Consider the following 18,212-nt stretch of genomic DNA (forward strand, 5'->3'; position numbering starts at 1 on the left):
TGACCTTATGAGGCAACACGTTATTTTATCCAAATTGGTATATAATAGTTCTAGAATGTTGAAACATGGAGGAAAAATAACACTGTTTTCCACTGGGAAGGAAATTATAGACAGGCGCTGAGGGCCAGTAGAAACATAGACAGTTCCTTTGAGCTAGTGATTCTATTAATTTCAAGGTGTAGACTCACACAAGGTTTGGTGTCGGGGGACTGAATCGTCTCCGAATAATGCTTAAGCTGTCCACATGTAAGAAGTCACCAGGGGGAACCTGTCACTAATGCGTGTTCTCAGGTTCCAACCTGGAACTATCATTTATCAGATCCGACGCTGCTCTTCCAAATGGGGAGTGGTGTACAGGCCAGAAGGTTTCCATCCCTCTCCAGATTTACTGGAAAGCTAGAAAAGTAAGACTCAGGGTTAACAGGGTACAGAAGTGCTTTGGTCTGTTCATAAGGTGACATTTATTAAATTCAGAGATAAATCTACTCTAATAAGAACCACAAACTCACCAATGTAATTGATACTTAAGTGAATTAAATCTTTCTTATGTATGAAATCACAAGCTACAATTTTAAGGAACTGAATCTTACAGAGGCATTTTAAGCTTAATGAAGGTAAGCACCAATATGTACTCTTCCAGAAATTAATTTGAATGGTTGTATCAACATTAATGCATACAATCAAATATATTCCAAATTCAAGTAGCAGAGGGTTTACCAGGAGACCTACAGAGAGATTGGCTACAAACTGCTGAATCTCATCAGCCAACAATTTATCCATATAAGGAAGCCATCTGCAGGCTGGGAGTGTCCAAGATTCTCTGGGAAACAGGAAGCCCTGATCTAGTGCTATTCAAGAGTAGACTGTTGGCCCAACCCTAAGCTACATTCTTTGAGTCCTTCCAGCCAAGCCCAGTGATATATTTAGAGGCGATTATTACATCTGTTTCTACCACAAAACTGGTTTGGAGTGAACCCCTAAAACCTAGACAGACAAATGGTTCAACTCTGAACCTTGATTGGTTCTCACTAATGGAACCATTCGGAAAGGATTGAGAGAGAGAATACTGGAGGAAAAGGAAGGGGGAAATGATATAGGCATATTTAAATTAAAATTTTAAATTGCTAAAAAACACCAATGACCAATCAAAGTGCAGGGTTATGGAGTCCAACCCCTCAACTTTCAAACCCAAGGCTCAGAGATCACTGCAGATGAGCAAGTGGAAAGACCGTAAGAGCCAGAGCATCAGTGAGTTTGCTGTGAGATGTATCAGAGGCTACACTCGGAAGTTCTCACCAACAGGACACCCAAAACCTGAGCCGAACAAGGGCAGCACCAACAGACATGCCAAAGTGAGTGGGAGAAAGCCCACGAGGCCTCAGCACTGCACAAAGAACTAGCGAACAGGCAAGGAAGGAATGCTGAGATCGGGAGAAATAGTTTTCCCTAGGGAAGAGCACACTGATTGACTATCCAATACCAAACAGTCAGCCCTGAAAACATACACAGACAAAGTAGCATTGTGCAGACTGCACAAGTAGTATGCATGTATTTACAAATATATATGTATACACATGCATTATGTAACAACAAATGGGGAAAGGCCATGGTTGAGAGAGAGCAGAGGGAATATACGGGAGGACTCAGGGGAAAGAAAGGGAAGGCTCAAAGTCTGCAATTATGAAGACCAGATATTTTTTTTAAAAAAAAGAGACTAGCAGCTCAGGAAACTCAGGATGAGGCAAAAATTCTGGCGCAAAGTCACAGGTAGGCTATGAGCACCTTGAGAGAAAATCTGTATGGAAGGCTTCTGAGATGAATAGCAAACTTCGTTCTAATCGCTTTAGCCCCAGTTAACATTCTTCTTTAATTCTTCTCCGACCTATAAAAAAAATTAATCTTTTTCTAATTTATCTTGTAAGATGTATGTCCCAATTCAAGAGCAGCTCAGAAGCAGTGGCTTGTAGAAAGTTTCACAGAGATCATAGTGTATAGTTTTAGAAATAATGGAAAATCATGTTGTTAGATGATGAATATTTGTCTAGAATGTGGCATGGTTTTTTATCCACTTGTCCTTCCTCACATCCACAAACACAAACCCAAGACAGACAAACACACACACACAAACACACACACACACACCCACACACATAGGCTCATGCATACACACTCAGGTACATACACATACATTCATGTATACCCACACACACTCATACACACACACACACACACACACACACACACACACAGGCTCAAGCACACACTCATACACACACTCTTGCATACACTGACACACACAGGCTCGTGCACACACTCATGCACACATTGCACACATACACTCTTGCACACACCCATGCACACTCACACATATGTGCACTGACACTTTCATTTTAACAATTCCTTTTGCTTTCCTTAGCCTAGAAAACATTTGTAGTATGGTATTAAAGTGCCCTGGTGCTTTGGGGTCGCTTTTCCATATGAAGAGTCCAACAAACAGCCAGCTAGAAAATTATAAGTTTCCATCTTGTAAAGCAATCCTAGCACTTGCCATGCTCCTCAAAGTGGCGCGGGGCTTACTATAAAAAGAGACTCTGGTCTGAGTGGACGTGAAGACCCTAAAGACAGACTTAAGAATGGGACATTAAAGCAGCTAATAACCAACATGATTAGAAAGTATTAATAGAACTAAAGACAGCAGTAGGAAAACTAGGAGTTAGAGAAAAAAATGCTTCTCAGATGAAGCTGTAGCTCCTTGTGAACTAGCTTTCTACAGCCCACAGCTGCCCTGATAGAGGCAGTGCAGAATACACACAGACACACAGACACACACAGACACACACAGGTACACACACACACACAGACATACATACAGACACACACACAGACACACACAGACACAGACACACAGACACACACACACACACACACACATATATATATATGTATATGTATATATATATATATATATATATATATATATATATATATATATATATTGGTGGCATATGCACTTGGGAGATGGGAGATGAAAGTAGGACAAGTATGAGTTCAAAGTTACCATCAGTTACATGCTGCGTTCAAGGCCATCCCAGGAAAAATGAAACCACAGAACAAAACAAGTTCCAGTTAGCATCTCACTCAGTTCTCAGGCATTCATCTCTAGCTACTTTTATTTTGAGTATGAAAGGTATGGGCAAAGAGGAAGGGTGCCATAAACCGAAAGCCAAGAATGGCAGGGTTCATACGACAGTACACATGACAGCAGGTAAACACCTTTGCAGCCACCCATGTGGGTTAACACAATAACGTAACGTGAGTGGAAGGACAGAGGAAAAGAATGCTCAAAACTGTGGCTTGGGGCTTAAAGCTTGGATATTAACAAGTGCAAAACAAAAGTACCATTTTTGTTGTTGTGTGCTGGCACCCAGGTGTGTTTCACGTACATAGTCCATTTGCTGAGAGCACTGTCCCTTATATAAAGTTTTATTCATCCCACAGATCCTGAATCTTTTGAAGTCTTCAGAATCTTTGGCAAAACCTACCTCAGAAGTCGTGTCTTTCTAGATGTTCCTATTCCAGATCTGCTCCAGGCAGTTTTCAGCTTTTAAAATTAATAACTTGAAAATGGTGTTCTGCCTACATGTAACAACTTCTTCATCTTGTCTGAAGAAACGATTCAGAGTGGCAGGTGCTCCCATAGCTCAGACTCATGAAACGAGATTACAGCGAGTGGGCATTGGTACCGGCATTGGTTAATAGCGGTGGAAAATGGGCCAGCAGAAGGTCGGGGCAGAGCTAGCGGTGATCTCTTTCTGCACCCACAGCTCCATCTTCCTCTGCATCCATAGCTCCATCTTCCTCTGCATCCACAGCTCCATCTTCCTCTGTGTCCCGTTTGGAGCACGCACCGCCCTGAAGCCAGATCTTTAGGGCTTTGCATGAAATATAATAGCATTTTTAAAGTATGGGGTTTGTTATAAAGGACAGGGTTAGGGTTAGGGTTACTCGTTCTAAGTAACTTTGGGATATCTTTATAAGGGCCTTTATTATCCTTTATGGTCAGCTCCATCTCTTTGCTAGAATATCTTGATGAATGGTTTTGCAGGTAACTAAAAAGAAACAAACCGGTAAGACGGACCTGTGTTCATGAAATAAATAAAATCCTACATATCACTTCTCATTGGTGATGTTTTTATTTTATTGTTTTACTATTTGTCTACTAACTGGGTCATTGCACAGGGTATGGCCATTAGGTATAGATAACCAGAGAAAACACTGGAGGCAAGGTATCCTCTGGGTCACGGGTGAATAAGGATACTCCCAGTCTCCAAGCACATTTCAAAACAGCACAAAGCTCCAGGAGCCCGGAGCCTGACGTTTGGTGACATCTTGGTTCCTGCTGAAACACCTGACAACTCACGGGAGAATCTTTCATTTCCTGATGGACTTCACACAGCTTCAAACTCTTCCAACCCTGTGTTTTTGGCTTGAAATTTTAAAGGTGGTCGAAACAGCCATTGAATAGGACAGAAGAGTCACTAAATGGAATGACTAAAGAAACATCCCTTAATGGTAGAAACTTATAAAGTGTCACACAGTGGTGACCTGTGCGGCAGGGACTTGACTTGCTTTCTTTTCAGTTTTACTTATTTATTTATTTATTTGGTTGTGATAAAATATGTATCAGATAAATTTATTGTTTTAATCGTTTTAAAGTATGGTGTTCAGTGGCATCCAGCACATTGACTACTGAGTAGTTCCAAAGTATTCTGTCATCCCAAATTGAATTGTATCTATTAATAATACCTCTGGTCCCCACAGCCCCCTAGGTTGCTCCATTCTGCCTTCTCCCTGTCATTTGGCTCTTTTTGACAATACCACCAACTCCAAGTATTGCTTAACCTTGGGAACTTTCTGTTGTTTATTTTTAAAAACCCATCAGAGAAAATGCACAGCATCCAGGGAAGGCACAAGCCTCCAGGGGTCTATTTGAAAGAATGATTTCGCCAATAATAACACTTGTGGAAGGAAGTGTGGTCCCTGGATGAGGCAGGCTCTTGAGAGGCTGTGACAAACTCAAAACCCCATTTCTGCTTTGAATGGCTAGTGATCGAGAGGAGCTTTGTGCTCCATCACCAGGTCGGCCAAGGCGTGGAGATGGATGGCCTTTCTATCTGCCATGTTGTTACTGTTGGGAGAGAGGCACTTGCCATTTGTTCTGCGGCCTTTGTGATGAAAGCACCGTGGGGCCAAGTGGCTCATTTGTCTCAGTTTATCGAATTGCCAGACCAAGGTGAAGATCTGAAATGGTTTAAGAGAGAGAGAGATGAAAACTGCATGGAGCTGCAGCTGGATCCCGTCCCAGCTGCGTGAATGAAATCCACAGTTTCTGCCGTCCCCTCTAGACCCTCCCACGGTGTCCAACTCCCAGAGAAGAAAGCATTCAATTTCCCCTGAGAATAATTGATGCAGACATAGTAGGGAGTATGGAATGCCAATCTGGAAATTTCTTACCATAGGAAAAATTCTGGCTCCCTTCAAAATAGGATTAGGTTCGTCTTATCTGGGTTACCTTGATAATTAAGTCACCTTGGTCTTTAAGCACACATGGATCTAACCAGAAATTAAATTATGACTTTGGTTTCAGGCATGCCTTTCTGGAAAGTTTTGTTTATAATATATTTAAAGTTTTCAAAAACAAATATACAGAGTTTACATGTAGAGAAAAGAAAAAAAACCATGCAGATATAAATATCTGTCATAGGGAGAAAATAAAGCTAAGAGTTAGTTCTCTGGTTTCATTTAAACATGTGGTAAACAGCATGTGGATATACTTCAGTGGGATTTTTCACTTACGCCAGGGGCATGTGTTCCCCAGTACCTTCTGATGACAGGCAGGGGCTAGGTCTCTGTTTCTGTGTGCTCACAGCATTGAGAACCTTCCTTCAGGGCCCCAGGAGCATCTCTCCTAGGGCATGACAACAACTGAAGGTGTAACTTCTGCATGTGGACATTGCTGTCTGCTCAGAAGCTGGAGGTGGAAACGTTTTTGTAAAAATACAAGACTTGACTAGGTTTGTTCCATTGCTGTCTCAGTAGAACGCATTTCTTTATCAGATTACCCATACATGGGACAATAGACTGACATGTGACATGAGAAGGGGCCACTCAGAAGGGTGGACAGTTAGAGCCAAGCAGGGCAGTCTTTGAATAAGAGACAATGCTAAAACTTAAAGAGAAGCAGCTCTGAGAGCTTTGGCTTTTTCCCTCAGAACCTCAGAGCTTTCAATTACTCCAACATGGTGATCTGGTCTGGTAGGATTGAATTCACAAGGCGGTAGGCCTGGCCTCAGAGGTCTGATTGAATTAGGCTCCAGTTTCTCTACCTCTGATGTGAGGGTTCTATTCAGTGAGGGGTATGCTGAGCAATCTTAAGAGAACTGTAGGAAAGTAGGGTTTGCTTTCTCTGGTCTTTAACAATACTCCCGAGAGAAGGGCCATGTTTCACTAGGCAAACAGTCTTTTTGAGGAATAACTGTTCAGACCGGGATCTGCCTGGCTCCATAGTGTCCAGTATGATGGGACACAGCTAATACAACTGCTCAACCTGTGTTGCGTGACCGACAGCAGCTGACCCGGGAAAGGCTCACTGGGGGGCAGGGCACTGTCCTCCAAAAACATGTGCTTGGCAGCCTGGGACTCACTAGGTTCCTGCGTCTGGCCATCTCTGTGGGACAGGACGGTTATATTGCCATTGGCATCTGAGCAAGGAGTGGACTACTGGAAGAAGAAGCACGGTGACTTCATTACCAGAGACCCAGGTTCAATTCTTGCCTTTGCCACTTAGTGTGTGACTGTGGGGAGTTACTAATTACCTCTGAGTCTCTTCCTCATCTGTGAAACTAGCATGTTGATTACAGCTATCTTCTAGAATTGCCCTGAGAGTTCAAGACAATAAGTGCAAACTTCTTGATCCAGTTCCCAGCCTAATAGCCTGTAGGATGGGGGAAGTATCCTTATCATACTCACCTCCTAAAAACAGAAGGACAAAGTCCTGAGGAAAGATCAGTCCTCCTCCTCCTCCTCCTCATCCTCCTCTTCCTCCTCCCCCCTCTATTCTTCCCTATCTCATCATCATCATCATCATCATCATCATCATCATCATCATCTTTATTTTAGTTTCTGTGTGTGTTTGCTTGCCTTTTGTGCACCACATACATGCTTGACATCCTTTGGAGTTCTGAAGAGGGTGTCAGATACCCTGGAACTAGTGGATGGGTGGATGCAAATTGCAAGCTACTATGTAGATGCATAGAACGAAACCCAGGTCACCTGCAAGAGGAAGAGTTCTTAACTGCTGAGCCATCTCTTCATTTCCCCAAACGATCTGTTCTTAATAAGCTATAAGGTAGCCATTGTTGCCCCCTTGAACATAGTTATCCAAGATCATAACATCTCACGTTCCAAATACTATGGCCCTAGTGAGAGAAACACATGGAAACTCCCCAAACTCTTCTTACCTATTCATACACACACTGTCACGGAGCAGGAAGTGGTTGTTGGAGCCATCAATGGTGACTAAAAAATCTCTTCTTATATGTTTCTATGAGGAACATTGTAGAAAGTAGGCTCAAGCTTCCTCTCACAGGAGTGGTGTGCGGGGAGGGAAGCCAGCTCTGAGATCTCTTGCAAATATACCAGGTACTCAAGGACACAGGGCTCCCAAAACATGTGCCTTAGACAGGGCCTTATGTATTTAATTAGACAGATAAAGTCAATAAAGGATCTCTCTTCACTTGTGCGGGTTAGTGTTTGTCAGCTTGTTTGTCAGCTCGTCACAAACTAGGGAACCCTGAAGAGAGGAAACTTCATCTGAAGAATGAACTCCACCAGATTGCTCTCTGGTCACATCTGTGGGACATTTTCTTGTTTAATGATTGATGTGAGAGTGCTCAGGCCACTGCGGGGTGACTACATAAGTCCTGTCAGTTTTCTGAACAAGAGACCATGTGTATACAAAGCTTTTGATTCCTAAATGAACTCTGATCCAGCGGTTTTTTCCAAGAGCACGGTGCTGAGCAAAATCCTTGTCTTTGGTTATGAATGCCTCACTAGGTGCCTGTGCTAACTATCAACCATTAAAATTAAAAATTCCAGCATGGCTCTGCACTCTGGGTATCGGCATCTATTTGGCCACTATACGTGTGCTTCCTGTAGTTTAGAAATGGCATTCAGAGAAATTATTCTTTCAACTGCATCAACTTAAAATAATCTCATCTGAACTACAACTGCTCAAGGAGTTATCAGAAAGCATTGTTCTTTGCCCTTCACCTTGAGCAGCACAGGAACCCACCTCTCATCTCAGAGAGCCCTCCACTGGAAAGTATTCCTCATTCAGGGCTCTCACGTTCCAGCCCCAGATTTCAGCACCTTTGTGTTAACTGATGAAAGCCAAGGACCCCATTTCTCCACCCAGATACAGTCTCTCGATGAAATTCAAGAGTATAACAGAAGGGGTCTGTCCACAGTTCCCTTTCCTCCAGCCCATGACAGAGTTGGTATCAGGGAATGCTCTTCTCCACCCCTGCCCAGTCCCCCTACTCCAAAGAATTCTTTCTCATCTCTGCTCCATATTTTCCAGGTCACCCTCTCCCTGGCCCTGTTTGCATGTGTTTTGGAACAAGCCAACTGTTAGTTATGCTTTCCTCAGGATCCACATCAACACAGTACTCCTAGGAAAAGTAAGACTCTTCTAGATAGAATAGTAGCACATTTCCATTACAGAACGTTTAGAGAGCTAAGGCATGGACAGACAGGAAATTAAAACCCCATATTCTCATCCGCATGAGAGACACCCACTGCTAATATTCGCTGCCTATGACTCTGCTTTCCACTCCAAGCACTTTACGTGCTTTTTTTTCTCTTTGACAAAATTGAAATTTTATTATACTACAAGTATAACATTCAAAGATTTTCTCACATCATTAAAATATGTCTCTACAACAACACAGCACGTTTCTACTATGCCTCAGATCTATCTGGAATGGATGGGCAACTGTCCCTTTAAACTTCTCTCTTCAGAATCTTTAAGCCTGTTGTCCAACAGTGTGTGTAAAGACATCTCTACTTCTTAGAGTTTATTCTGATACCGTTCCTCTTCTAGCCGTGTGTCAGTTCATATTTTATATATTATTTTTCACTGTGTTGGTACAGTCTTTTGTAAGTGAGTACATGTTCCTGGATGAAGCTGGGTTGAATTCCCATTTTAGGAGTTGTAGGGACCCTCAGATTAAGTAAAATGATAGTTAGAAAAAGAAGAAGAAGAAACTGAAGTCACACAATATCAAAATCAGTTCTACAAGTTACTTTGAACTGATCAAGTTATTTTGATTCAAAGTATCCCAGGAGATGTGGTGAGGTAAGTTCTTAGTGAATTTTTGGAAAGAATTCCTTCTGAAAATTTTTACCAAAACTAAAACTACTGTTGGAGATCCGAGTTCAACCCCAATGATCTACAGACCAAAATTCTCAGGGCAAGAAATTTGCTTGTTCTCAGCCTTCTTTTGCCTTCTATCTGCTAATCCTTCTTTATGACCCTTTGTGCCTTTTCAGATTTCTCCTTTGGATATGCAATTCCCAATATTTTCCCAGAACATTCTCATGTTTGATGCCTCTCACCATTCCTCATCACCTTCTGAGTTAACTCTGAGGTGTGCGTCATCTATAAACCTGACAACATAATAAATATAATAAATGAATGCTTTAGTCCATAAGCATGGTGGATTATCCAGCTGACCTTCTGCTAACCCTAGGGCCACCCATATTTAAAACAAGCAGCCACGTAACTCTAGAAACAATTATCTATCAAGGGGATTCAGCTGGGTGACTAACTTATCTCTGGCCCTAAGTAAAGCTCATTGTGCCTGACTTATCCTCAGCCCACAGACCCAGACACCTTCGCACCTTAACTCCGATCTCTCTCCTCTTTCCAAAGCCTCTTTCTGATTCTTTCCATTCTCACTGGACAGAGAACACTAATACTTCCTGTCTATCAACCATTCTGTCTCTTCACGGCATATCCTTGCATTAGGTTAGGGAATTACCTTTCCCTACCAGATAGCAAGCTGACAGACTGTTGATTAAGATGACCTGCGGCTCTCTGTGTGGGTTGGACACTGCCTGCCTGGAATCTTAACTGACAGGTGAGGAAAGGTATAAAACAAGACACTGGCCTTCACTCTTTCCAGTTACTGCTCCTGGGTCCCTCAGAGTACAGGGTTTGTTCTCTTTCCAAGGAGGCTCATAACCCCTTCCTTATCATCCTTAGGCTTTCCTGACATAGTCCAATACAGTAAGGTTTGTTTCTTTTAGCCAGTTGACTTCTGTTACTTGCAAACTGAGAATCTGAGTTAAACACATCTTGAAATTTATGAAGCCACTGAAAGAACGCACCTGACTGTGTTGTGGGTTCCTTCAGAACTCACCTGACAGAGTCATGGACTCTCAAGATTCAGTCAGGAGAGCCATTCAATGTGGTTCCCTACCAAACTTTCCCACTCACTTTTATTCTAGAAATAAACGTCAACTCTCACCTTTCTCCTTGGTTCCTTACTTGAATTCAGGCCACAGTGTGGGTTCTCTTCTCAATGCTCTCAATGTTAAAATCTTGTCACACCTGACCAGTCTCACCTCTTCATTCAGTCTTTTTCAAGTTTGTCCATATTGGTCGTCATTGGTTTATTCATTTATTGGTGGGAACTTCTCCATTCATACTTTCTTCATAGTAAATAACAGTGTTAGATGAACGCTGTCCTTGTGCACTCTGTAGAATTTCTGTAATTTTTATTATAGACACCGTTGGTGGGAATGCTGGTTGTAGGCATGCAAATATACAGTTTCTCTCATTTATTCTGTATGGCCTTTCCACACACTGCAGTTTGTTATACAGGCATGGTGAATACTGTTGTCTCCATAATCTGATAATGTTTACTATTACCCATATTATTTTTATTTTGCAGACTATGCAGATGTTACCAGAACCTCATAATTCTCATCTGTCTTTCTGTGGTCATTGACTGTTAAGACATGTGCCTATTCATGGGTCTACCTGTCCTGAGACATTCTTTGTATGTTTCTTTTAGGTTTGCTTGTGTAGCAAAATGCATTTCCAAAAGTGGTCATGATGATGTTTTCATTTCACATTTCTTTCCAGAACTTCATCATTTCCCATCAAGAGGTGGAATCGACTTCCCCTCCTTTGAATCTGGGCAGGACTTTGAAACCACCTCACGGCACAGAATGTGATAGAATTGTCTGCCTGGCTGTGTAGGCTACTCATAAAAAAGTTCCTCCTCCTCCTCCTCCTCCTCCTCCTCCTCCTCCTCCTCCTCCTCCGCTTCCTCTTTTTCCCTTCCTCCTCCTTTTCCTTCTCCTTCTTTTTTTCTTCCCCTTATTCTTTTTTCTTTTTTTTCTGTCCCTCCTCCTTTCCTCCCCCTCTTTCTCCTCCTCCTTTTCATCCTCTTCATCTTCTTCCTTCTCCCTCACCTCCTTCCCAGCTACACGTATATACATTTTCCTTGAAATCTAAGCATCATGTTATACAGATGTCCAGCCCACACGATGAAGCAGTGTTAACCAATGTCTCACCCACAGACTCAGCTGCCTGATGATATCTACTGTGACGTGTGACTGAAGGACCCCTGGACAATGGTTTTCAAATATTTCCTTAAAGTTCCAAATAACAGTCAAGTGTGGTAAAGCATACCTATAACTCTAGCACTTGGGAGACTGAGGCAGGAGGACTGAGTTTTAGGCCAGCCTACCTTTCATAGTAATAACCTGTTTCAAAAGAATTTTTGATCATTCTTAGTTGATGGGTCATATAAAAGGAAACACAAGGATTTGGCCTTAGCTTTACATGGTTCCCTGTTCCCAACCTTCCTGACACCCATACAAGGGTGTGGAGTCAAGATAGGGTTTCGTACCAACCTATACCACTCAAATGAGAAAATGCCAGGAAGTCCACAGGACACTGCCTGGAATATATTAAGTTCTGGGCTGGTAAGTGATAATGAGTATCTTCCTCTCTCGGTGCATACATTTTTCAACCTGCTAAAGAAGGCCTTCCTCATCCCCTTCTGTTCTGCCCTCAACTGTATTGCTTCCATGGTTATACTAACCTTGAAAAAAATGAGCTGGATACAGTTTTATTGTGTTTTTTGTTTGTTTGTCTGTTTGTGTGGGGTTTTTTTTGTCTCCTAGAATATGTACAGTGCTGTCTTATCTACTGATGATGCAGAAACTTTCCCCTTCTTGTTTTATAGGATGCTTTACTATCCATTACTGATCTACAGTCTAGTTCCACAAGGGTTTGTTGACAGATATTGTATGGTCTCTAGTCTCCTAAAGTTTTTAAGTGATGCTTTATGGCCTCAAACTAGACTTAGCAGAGTTGAGTATATGCTTCAGAAGAATGTGCCTTTGGCTACTGTTCAGTTATGTGTCTGTAGACGTCAACCATACCCTGTTGACTGACAGTGATACTGATCTCATTTCAGTTCTTGTTTCAGCCTGTTAGGCTTCTGGCGGAGGATGCTTAAACATCTAGCTATAGCTGTGGATTCATCTACTTTGGTTCTGTGAGTTTTTCTTTGCATATCTCAATGCGCTGATGGTAGGCACATACATGCTAAGGCTCACTGGGTAATGGGAACTGGTCTTTAATCATTGTATGATACCCTATTTATTCCTGATAACCGTGTTTGCTCTGGTGTCTGCCCTATATCAACAGAGCTGTTCCTGCTTTCTGTTTTTTTTTTATTTTATTAATCTTAAGCTTGGTATACTTCATTTTTAATCCTTTATTATTTGAAGATGTAGTAATTTCTTAGAATAACGAACATATAACTGCATATCGTTTTGAGCCACGCCACACATGTTCTTTCCCAAGTGTATTTAGGCCAATGACAAGTCTCGCAAGTACTAGTTATGAATGGTTGTTTTCAGGAAATGCTTCCTCTTAAGGCTTGGATCTGTGTGGAAGAGGAAGAAGAAAGATTATGAGAGCCGAAGGTGGGGTGGAAAACTCCAAGGAAGCAGTGTCTTCCCAATACAACAGGGTTGATACACATACAAACTCAGAGACAGTGACAGCATGCAGGAGACCTGTACGGATGCTTAAGTGGACAGAATCTCACTGCTGACAGGGGAAAATGGATGCAATGTCTTGCCCCCATGGAAGCTATTCACAATTAAAACCTGGTGGGAAAGGGTAAATCAGAGGTTTTGTTTCTTTGTTTTTCCAGTGGAGTGTCACTGGGCAGATTGATCATGCTCCAGGGCAAACTCCACTCCCAGAAGTAGTTGCTCAGCAGAAAACAACCTCCCCATCTTGTTTTCTGTGCTTTTTGTTCCATTTCTGGTTTGGTTTTGGCATTTTTAAAAAACTCATTTTGGTGTTTATTTGTTTATGATTTTTATTTGGGGGGATATTTTTGTCATTTTTTTAAGAGAGAGAAGGAACTGAAGTTGGGCAGAGATGGAGGTGGGGAGGGTTTGGAAGAAGTTGGGGGAGGAGAAAACATGATCAAAATATAGTACATAAAAATGGTAAATAAAAAATTTAAATAGAAAAAGATTTCCAATGAAAACCATCTTGGAATTCTGCGTTCATCCCTTTCTCTCTCACACTTTTCCTGTCTTTGTACAGATCTGGGTTTCTGACTCTGTGAAGAACCTGACACAGTTCTCACAAGGTGGATCTATTGGCCCTAATTTTTTAAAAATAATTTTTGTTTGTTCAGAAAACTGTTTTTTTTCTCCCCATGTGCAGATAACTCCTCAGGGCACAGGCTTATCAGTCGGTGGTTTCTCTGAACAGTTGGCACTACTTCACTCTGCTTTCTTCTTGCTCTTGGGGTTTCCGAGGAAACACTGAATGTAACTTTTGTCTTTGCCCTGTCTCCATACAGCATCCTCACATTGGCTCTTTTCTAACTATTGGCTTGTAGAGCTTATTTTTATGTATGTCTGTACCATGTGTGTGTGGGTGGAGGAGCCAGGAAATAGACTTTGGAGCCCCCTAATGTGGAGTTACAAGTGGTAGTGAGTTGCCTCCTGTGGATACCAGGAGGTGAACTCCCGGTCCTTTGCAAGAGCCGCAGGTGCTCTGGATGGCTGATTCGTCTCTCTAGCCCTAAGTTTTTGGTTTGTTGGTTTTGTTCTTTCTTTTTGTTTTTTGTTTTTCAATTTGAACATAGTTTGTAAGTATGCAGTTTTGAACATTTATTTTGCTTGATGTTCTTTTGAGATTCCTGAACGTGCAATTTGTGGTCTGATATCAATTTGGGAAGAGTTTTTACTAATTATTTCAAAAGCCCCTTTCTTCTCTCCTCATTACTATTGCACACATACCTGTTTTTTTAATTGTAGAGTTCCTACATATTCTGTCCACATTTTTCCAGTTTTCTTCTTTGTTTTTCAGTTCAGGGTGTTTAGATTGACAAATCCTCAAGGCAGTATTTTTTTCTTAGCTGGGAGCAGTGTTCTAGTGTGCCCATGGAAACATATCTCTAATAGTCTTCTTAATCGCATGCATTTTCTTCTATCCCTTTTCAGAGTTTCTAGCTCTCTGTTTATATTGCCTATGTGTCTCTGAATGTTGTCTACCGTTGTCGTTAAAGCTTGGGGGACATTTATTGTTGCTTTTGCCATCTTAACATTCCTCCCATATCTAAGTCTAGTTTGCTTGCTTGCTTGCTTTCTTCAAAACATCCTTTTTTATTTATTTATTTTTTGCATTTTAGGATGTCTTGTAATTTTTTGTTTGTTTTTCATAAGAGAAAAATGTACTGTATTTTTTTTTAAAAAAAAACTATTGAAGAAGACTTTGTCAATATGGTGGAAGGAGAGGAAGAATTCTATGGCTCTGTAATTCATTGTCAGCTTTCTGGGGAGCCAGTGACCATGGACTATGAACTTCATAAGCAGTTCTTACCCCTGTGTATAAGTACAATGAGATCTTATCATGGGACAGTACAATGAGCTGGGTTGCATGTAGTTTCCCCTTCCCACACACTGGTTTCTACACGCTGTGTAATGTTTGCCCTATATCTCAAAGGCTGGCCATTTCCTTCCCCTCTGATGTGTATCTCTGTTTGTCTTGATAGCTTGCTGACATTACTGTACGTGTCTCCACTTCTCCCCAAGTTATATACTTATGAGTGTTCATAGCTTTAAAGTGGCTTCTGATTTAGAGTGTGAAATCTGTCAGTGGCTATTTCCTCAGAATCTTCTGCCTCCCTCTCTTCTGGTACAGTCCTTCTATCACAGCTATCCTACAGGCCCAGGTTTTTACCAGCCCTTCTTACTGAGATGTTCTTATGGTGATTTTTCCCACCAGCCAAGTCTGGAGAACCCTTATCCTTCTCCCTCCTCTCCCATTCCCAGAGCTAAGTCATCTACCCATGTCATCAAAATTAGAATTTGATCCCTGAGACAGATGGGGACCACTCATAAGGTAGCCTTGCCTCACATAAAGCCTCCATGCTCCATCTTGTTTAGATGAAGTCTTTCTCTGGCTCTTCTAGACACAGAAGGGCCCAGGGTGGATCACAGACTTTTAGGATCAAAGATTTGGCCTGAGATTTTTAAGTCTGACACCCTACGCTGAAGTCTGGCACACAGGCAACAGATCTGCATGTCTGGGTGCACTGTGTCTTAAGTATTAAAGAACAAAGAACAACAACAATGCAAACTTGGCTTTCACTTTCCTGTTGGTATTTCTCTTAGTCATTTCAGCACAGCCTGCAGATAGCTGGCAAGCTCGGCAGCAGAAAAGAGACAGACTGGCTTTGATTGCCCTGCTGTTACCTCTTGAACAAAGTCCTTTAAGGAATTCCTTGCTGTCACTAGCTGGACTTTTCTGGAAAACAGTCATAAAGCTTTCATATTCGTCTGCTGAACATTTGCTGTCTCCCATCTTCCTCCTCGTTAAATTCCACTTCATCCCTTTCTACAAAATTCTCGAAGGCTAGAGTAGTGATGACAAGCCTGGTTTCCCTCCATGCTGGCTGTATGAACTTTAGCAATCTTTAACTTTCCCGTCTATAAAATGGGGACAGTGATGATTCCTGTCTTATAGGAGTTTTCTAAGATTCAATTGACATAGTTCCTATGAGCAGTTGGGAGCACGGTGAAATATTGCACCACTCAATAGGCTGCTCATGACTCTCATCTGAAGAAGGTGTACTCTCAGGAGTTAGCTAAAAATGCAAAGAGACATGTTTACATGTCACAGTTGGGCTGAGGAGTGCTACCATTGAGTGGGGCAAGTTCCAGAATGCTCCTTAACATGTGACAGTACATAAGATAATCCTCGGGAACCCGGCTCAACCAAAAACTGAATCAGAAAATAAAAAGAATCAACCTACCCATCACACTAATGGTTCTGAGTCTGAGAAATCCTAGGTTATCTGTGAGAATATCAGCATTCCTGTGGAAGGAATAACTGTCTGGTCTGGATTAAGTTTGTGGAGACAGAAATAGAAGCAGTGTGAGCCATTACAGAATCTGCTCTTATTTTAACAGATGGGTTTGTCAGAAAACAAGTGCATGCTTCTTAATGTAGGATCAGCTTGTACATACCACTGGACATCCCGCTGTTATCAGATGCTATGTCCTCAACTCAGAATCCGGGAAGAAAGAGTCTGGGACTCTGTGTACATATTGGCTCTTCTTATTCCTTTGATCCTAGAAGATAAACTGCCAAGTCCTGAGGCCTCAGTTTGAAAAATTGAAATGTTCCTAACCTCTTCTATAAAAGAAATGTTGTAGAATTTTATTATCTGAAGAATTGAAATTTATCATTTTTCTTGACTTTGCTGTGTGTCTGATTTCATTCAGTTAGATGAGACCCCATCATTGGTTCGTCTTGATGAGTCTGCCAACCCCTAGGAGGCTTGGTCATTAATTCAACTCATATTTAATGAGCACCATCTATTTATTCAAATTATGCTAGATGCTGAAGGGATAAAGGATAAACAAACCTTAACTCTGTTCTGGTTTGCTTTTTGTTGCTGTGAAAAATACCATGGCCAAAATCAAGTTTGGGGGACTTGGTCTAGAGAGACGGTTAAGTGGTTAAGAACACTTGCTCTTCCTGCAGAGTACTCCAGTGAGGTTTCTGGCAACCTCATGGTAACTTACCACTAACCATAACTCCAGTTCTGGGGATTCAGACCTCATAGCCTCTCTGACTCTCCTCATGCACAAGCCACATACTTGGTACACATATACACATGCAGGAAAAACATTCATGCACATGTTTTGATTTTTTTAAAAAAAAAGAAAGAATGGGAAGACATGTATTTATTACATCTTAAGAGCTTATCTATAGCCCATCGCAAGGAAAGCTAAGGCAGGAACCCAACGCAGGAGCTTGAAACAGAAACTGTGGGGGAATATTATTTACTGGCTTGCTCCCAGATCATCTCTAGTTTTCTTTCTTTCTCTCTTTCTTTCTTTCTTTTTCTTTCTTTCTTTCTTTCTTTCTTTCTTTCTTTCTTTCTTTCTTTCTTTCTTTCTTCCTTTCTTCCTTCCTTCCTTTCTTTCTTTCTTTCTTTCTTTCTTTTTTTCTTTCTTTCTTTTTCTTGAAGCTTGTTTTTTATTGAGCTTTTGTTTTCCAAAATACACCAACAACACAAATGTGCATACTAGAAGGCTTCCAGAGTCATAAACAACCTCAGGTCAATAATCCTATTATATGTAAGCATTTTGAGTAACAACCTACCATTTCTAAAAAGAGCATAGTTTAATCCTTTATTCTTTGATAAAATGCTGGACACAAGAAACATGTGGTCTTCACAATTCAGCTAACTGAGAGGCTCAAGGACAACAGCATAAGACACAATTCACTTATGCGCCACTACACACCGCACCACACACGGATGCAGCAGCTTCTCCAAGGTCAATAGAGCTGTCTGTGGAGTCTTTAGTACCTGACTCCATTTCTCACTAGCAAGTTCCCATTCCTACTGAAAGCCCAACCTGCCTGTGACGTCATCATATTTAAGCAAAATATTACACATATGACTAACTTAAGAAGGACAAGCCAGTGTGATGGGCTTCTAGGGGCTTGGCTTTATCAACTTTGAAAGACTGGATCCAAAACACCCTTGGAGTAAATCTGGAGCATAAAACTACCTCTAAAACAT

This window comes from Grammomys surdaster, unplaced genomic scaffold, assembly GCF_004785775.1.
Source record: "Grammomys surdaster isolate TR1022 unplaced genomic scaffold, NIH_TR_1.0 125861, whole genome shotgun sequence".
NCBI lineage: Eukaryota > Metazoa > Chordata > Mammalia > Rodentia > Muridae > Grammomys > Grammomys surdaster.